This window comes from Pan paniscus, chromosome 6 (assembly GCF_029289425.2).
Source record: "Pan paniscus chromosome 6, NHGRI_mPanPan1-v2.0_pri, whole genome shotgun sequence".
Classification (NCBI taxonomy): Eukaryota; Metazoa; Chordata; class Mammalia; order Primates; family Hominidae; genus Pan; species Pan paniscus.
This window is the reverse complement of record NC_073255.2, coordinates 174,154,803-174,160,188: the sequence shown is the minus strand read 5'-3', so window position 1 is coordinate 174,160,188 and position 5,386 is coordinate 174,154,803. Positions and strand designations below refer to the sequence as shown.

At 41.4% G+C, this 5,386-nt stretch overlaps 1 protein-coding gene across 3 annotated transcripts in view; it reads left to right on the top strand.

Moving 5' to 3' along the window:
* Positions 1-4,745: 4,745 nt before the first annotated feature.
* PTN (pleiotrophin) overlaps positions 4,746-5,386 on the top strand; it is a 116,181-nt gene continuing 115,540 nt past the window's right edge. Inside the window, exon 1 of one of the 3 annotated variants that reach the window (XM_003813429.6) lies at positions 4,746-5,234. The gene's annotated coding sequence lies outside the window, so the exon portion shown is untranslated. The remainder of the gene's footprint in view (positions 5,235-5,386) is intronic. The other 2 variants (XM_008965987.5, XM_063606391.1) reach the window with 2 other exon arrangements.

Below are 5,386 nucleotides of genomic sequence, written 5' to 3'. Positions count from 1 at the left end.
TGATGCACAGTATTATACTTTTTATACATTAATTGCATTGATACGATATTTGTTAAAGACTTTTGCATCTATGTTCGTTTTATATTTTGTTTTCTTGTAATGTGTGATCAAACTTCTTTAGATATTTCAGATCTAATTTTCTGTGTAAGTCTGAGTGAGGTCATTGTCCAAGACCTGCTCTTTCAGAACCTTGATTTTAGAAGTTCTCTTTACAAGATTGAGGGTCTTAAGTCAAGCTGCTTAGATGCATAAGACACTGATAAAGTCAAAATTTATAACTTTTTAGGGAGACATTGTAGCAGGCATTGTTTGCTTCTCAAATTCTGTTTGCCTCTTCCTCGTGCTGAAATAGTCTGTATGGCTATGTGACTAGAGAAGCTGACCTATTCTGCACTAGAATTTGGGTCTATTTTAAATCTTTAAAGCCAAATATGATTGGAGCTCCTTGAAACCATTTTGAAGAGCATTGGGCTGCAAATTTGAAAATGCAGAGTCAAAAGATAGAAAGACTTCAGTTCTTGAAGACTTGGAAGCATTGACTTTATCAATTTGTGTTGTTTGTGAGATAAATTTCTAAAATTTCTAAGCCATTTTTATTTGCTTTATGTTTTTTAATAAAATATCATAATTATTATAAAATATATCTAAGATAGAAGTAAAATTTGTAATCTTGTCACAGCAGTAAAAAACAAAGTAAAAGGTTTGTTTCTATCACCTTTCCAATATTTCAGAGAGGGGGAGAGAGATGTATTAATGGGGCTTCTAGAACGCTGTGAAAGTTTGATGAATTGTCCTTTTACATTCTAGGGATATTAAAGAACCTAGAGTGGTAATCAAGACTCTAAACACCCTGTCAAGTAGGCAATCCAAGAGACAAGCTGACAAATTTTTCATCAGGTTCCTTCACCTTTTTAAACTTCATGCTGATCACACTTCTCCTTGCATTTGCCACTGCAAAATCAGCAGCCTCATTTTCAAAATACCCTTAGGAGATGTTATAATTTCTGTGATTTCAAATCACCTTGCATAGTTATATTTTGGCCTGGTAACACTCATGCAAGGGGCATGTTCATTACACCTGGAGAGGCTGAGAACTGACATTAGCAAGCCAAAGTCACTGCTGACAGGAGCTTGTGTGGGCAGAGAAAGTGCTAAAGGGCAAGTTTGGAGTTAATTATTTTGCACAAGAAACAGGAAGAAGGGGAAGACTTTTGGGGAGTGGGTTAGTGCAGTAGCCTCCTACTGGGCTCTCTGCTTCCACCCTCATCCTCCTGTGCTCTATTCAGCATAGCAGAGAGGACGTTTTAAACCAGAGTCAGGTTTAATCACTCTTCATGGCTTCCCACTTCATTCAGAGCAAAAATGAAACTCCTTACAGTGGACAAAGGTCTTAGGTGATCTGGCCCATTGCTTCCCTTAATGCCTCTCACTGAGTTCCTGCCATGGTGACCTCCTTTTCTTCCCCAAAAAACTTGGGGCAAGGTCAGACCTCAGAGTCTTTGCCTTTGTTGATGCCTTTGCCTACAGGCTCTTCCCCCAAATATTTACTTGGCCAGCATCCTCAATTCTTTTAAGTCTTCTGTCAAATATCATCCCAAGGAGACTTTTCTCCCCCAAATTGACACTTTATCTTCCATCATTGCCTTATTTTTTCATGTTACTTATCACATCTATTAAAGAATTTTAATTGACTAATTAAGAACAACAACATAGGGCCGGACGTGGTGGCTCACGCCTGTAATCCCAGCAGTTTGCGAGGCTGAGGTGGGTGGATCACCTGAGGTCGGGAGTTCGAGACCAGCCAAACCAACATGGAGAAGCCCCATCTCTACTAAAAATACAAAATTAGCCAGGCGTGGTGGTGCATGCCTGTAATCCCAGCTACTCGGGAGGCTGTAGCAGGAAAATTGCTTGAACCTGGGTGAGCCGAGATCACGCCATTGCACTCCAGCCTGGGCAACAAGAGTGAAACTCCATCTCAGAAGAAAGAAAGAACAACAACATAGGCTGAGAGTAGGGACTGTCAACAGTTTTTCTTCATAGCTCTATCAAGCTAAACACTTAAGTGCTTAAAGAATATTAGCCTAATGAATGAAATAACTTGGACTCTGGAATCAACAGACCCCTGACTATGCCGTAGGATGAAGTTTGGATTTGAAACTGAGTATTTCACTGTGTATTAAAAAACATTCTACTTCAACTTTGATGAAAATGCTGGATTGAATTAAATTATGACTAATCTCAATCTCATAAATTTCTATTTATTAAAAAAAAAAACCCTCTTTAATCCGTCTTTGCATTTTTAAAATACCATGGTGAATAACATTAGGTTTTCTTAACCTCAGCCCTGTTAACATTTTGGGCCAAATAATTCTTTGTTGTGGAGGTGTCAGAGGCGGTTAAACCAGAGTGACTCCATCTTGAATAGGTGCTGGGTAAAATAAGGCTGAGACCTACCGGGCTTCATTCCCAGGAAGTTAGGCATTCTAAGTCACAAGATGAGATAGGAGATTGGCACAAGATACAGGTCATAAGGAACTTGCTGATAAAACAGCTTGTTGTAAAGAAGGCGGCCAAAACCCACCAAAACAAAGACGGCCACGAGAGTGATCTCTGGTCGTCCTCACTGCTCATTATATGCTAATTATAACACATTAGCATGCCAAAAGTCACTCCCACCAGCACAGGACAGTTTACAAATGCCATGGCAGTGTCAGGAAGTTACCATATATGGTCTAAAAAGGGGAAGAACCCTCAGTTCTGGGAGCTGCCAACCCCTTTCCAGGAAAATTCATGAATAACCTACCCCTTGTTGAGCATACAATCAGGAAATGACCAAACAGATGGACAGCCAGAAGCCACTGGGGCTGCTTTGCCTATGGAGTAGCTAGCTATTCTTTATTCCTTTACTTCTCTACTTAACTTGCTTTCACTTTACTCTATGAACTTGCCCTGAATTCTTTCTTGCAACTGAGATCCAAGAACCCTCTCTTGGGGTCTGGACCGGGACCCCTTTCTGGTAACAAAGGCTGTCCTATGCATTGTATGATGTTTTACAGCATCCCCAGCTTCTACTCACTAGATCCAGAGCAACCCCTTCCCCCAAGTTGCGACAACCAAGACTATCTCCAGACATTATACCCTTTTCCTGGAGGGCAAAACTGCTCCCAATTGATAATCACTGATGTATGCAATTTTAGTATATACCCATCTGAATAAAGGGTGATATTTTTGGTGTAACATATGTAATTGAGTAGAAATCATGGGAATCTCATGCTTACTTTATCAGCCCTATAGAGAACACCTCAATCAAGCCAGCATTGTTCACCTAACTGGTAGCTAGCTATATGTTACATTTGTATATGTTAACATAAAGCTGAAGAACAGAAAGAAAATGGGTAGCTCTTTGTTCAATGCCTTAGAAACTTTGCCCCTATGGAGTGTTAATAGAATGCTGAGGTATCTTTTTTGGTAAAGGGACTGGGGAAAATGCCAAAAAAAAAAAATGATAATGTGCGTTTCTCCACACTTTATACAGGTGAAATCTGATTAAAACAAACACTGCTTGCTTCACATGGAAGTGGAATCACAAAAGGAAAACAGGTAACCTGAAGCCTGTGTGTAGGAGAAAGGAACACAGCTTCCTTATTTAGTTGTTTCATTTGAGAATTGTATGTGGTATGTATATGAAGAGTTTGGGAAGGGGGATAAACTGTAGGTGTGTAAGTGCATCTCTGATGCCTTTCCTTTTGAAAAACTTGATTGACTGCTTGATTGAGTTTTTAGAGCCACGTCTGGTTCCAGCCAACTTCTCCAAGGGACATTTCTACAGGTAGCTGTCAATATAAGAGCCCCAAGTCCCCAAAAACTACTTGCCACAAGACAATGCTTCTAATTTGGGGATTTAAGGATAGTTCTAAGTAAACAAATTGCTTAATAAATATTTGTCAAATTGAAATGAAGGGATGTAACCTCAGAATTATGAAAAAGGTGGTCTATTTTACAACCAGTTTGGGATGGACGCCATCAAATGATAAGCTGACCAGTAAAAGTAAAAGTAGGTAAAAGGAACTAGCCACGGAGCAGGAAAAGCTGATAAGTGGCAGAAAATCTCGAAATTTACATTTCGAAAATGTTTGGGTGAATTTGTATAATACATCTTAATCCTTTTACACAATACTTTTATCTCATCTTTATCATAAATATTTACCTATGCATTGCCTTAGCGTCTTTCCTGTATTGAATGAAATGACAATTCCAGAGACGCAAAGCCCAGCCTCCAAGTTTTACAAACCTCAGAGTCTGAGCTACTTTGACGAATCCTCTAAATTCTTGGGTGTCAAAGGCATGTTACTAAATAGGTTGCTAAAGGCACCAAGGAAACCAAAAAAGGAAAGAGCTCTCCCTAAAGGTAAGTAGCACTTAATTGGGAACTTTGAGACGTCTGTCACTCTTTGTGACAATTGAGAAAAAGTACTTTGTACATTTTGTGCTTTGCAGGTGAGATGTGACTGACAGCTGGGTAACTGTCTCTGTGTTTAGAGAGGGCTTTTGTGGGTGGAAGAAGAGGCTGGTTTGAAGAGAGTGCTTTTCCATTCTGAATCTCATTAAAGGATTGTGGGGGGCCAAAAATGTAACCTAAAATGCCATCAATTGTCCATTTAAAATATCCTATTTGGCAAAGTGGCTTTGCACTCATCTGAAGAATAGATCATGGGTGGAGTTTGGAAAAGAAATGTTGTGTTTCGTCTCTGCTAAAAACAAAACAAGGTACCATCTCATGGCCTCTTGGTACAAATCCGTTTTCTTGCTCCGCGGGGAGAGACTGCCCCTGGAGTATTCTGCTTTTAATAAGCTTCCCAATCAGCTCTCGAGTGCAAAGCGCTCTCCCTCCCTCGCCCAGCCTGCGTCCTCCTGGCCCGCTCCTCTCATCCCTCCCATTCTCCATTTCCTTTCCGTTCCCTCCCTGTCAGGGCGTAATTGAGTCAAAGGCAGGATCAGGTTCCCCGCCTTCCAGTCCAAAAATCCCGCCAAGAGAGCCCCAGAGCAGAGGAAAATCCAAAGTGGAGAGAGGGGAAGAAAGAGACCAGTGAGTCATCCGTCCAGAAGGCGGGGAGAGCAGCAGCGGCCCAAGCAGGAGCTGCAGCGAGCCGGGTACCTGGACTCAGCGGTAGCAACCTCGCCCCTTGCAACAAAGGCAGACTGAGCGCCAGAGAGGACGTTTGCAACTCAAAGTAAGTGAGAGGAACGTACGATTTCTCGGAGGGCTCTTCGATCGAGTTTGCCTTCACCCTGTGCCACTTTTCTGGGTGCCAGCAGATGATGGTGGTAGGGGTGAGAGAGGCTGCCTGGTGTCTTTGCTGATAGGACTGCTTTCAAAACTGAC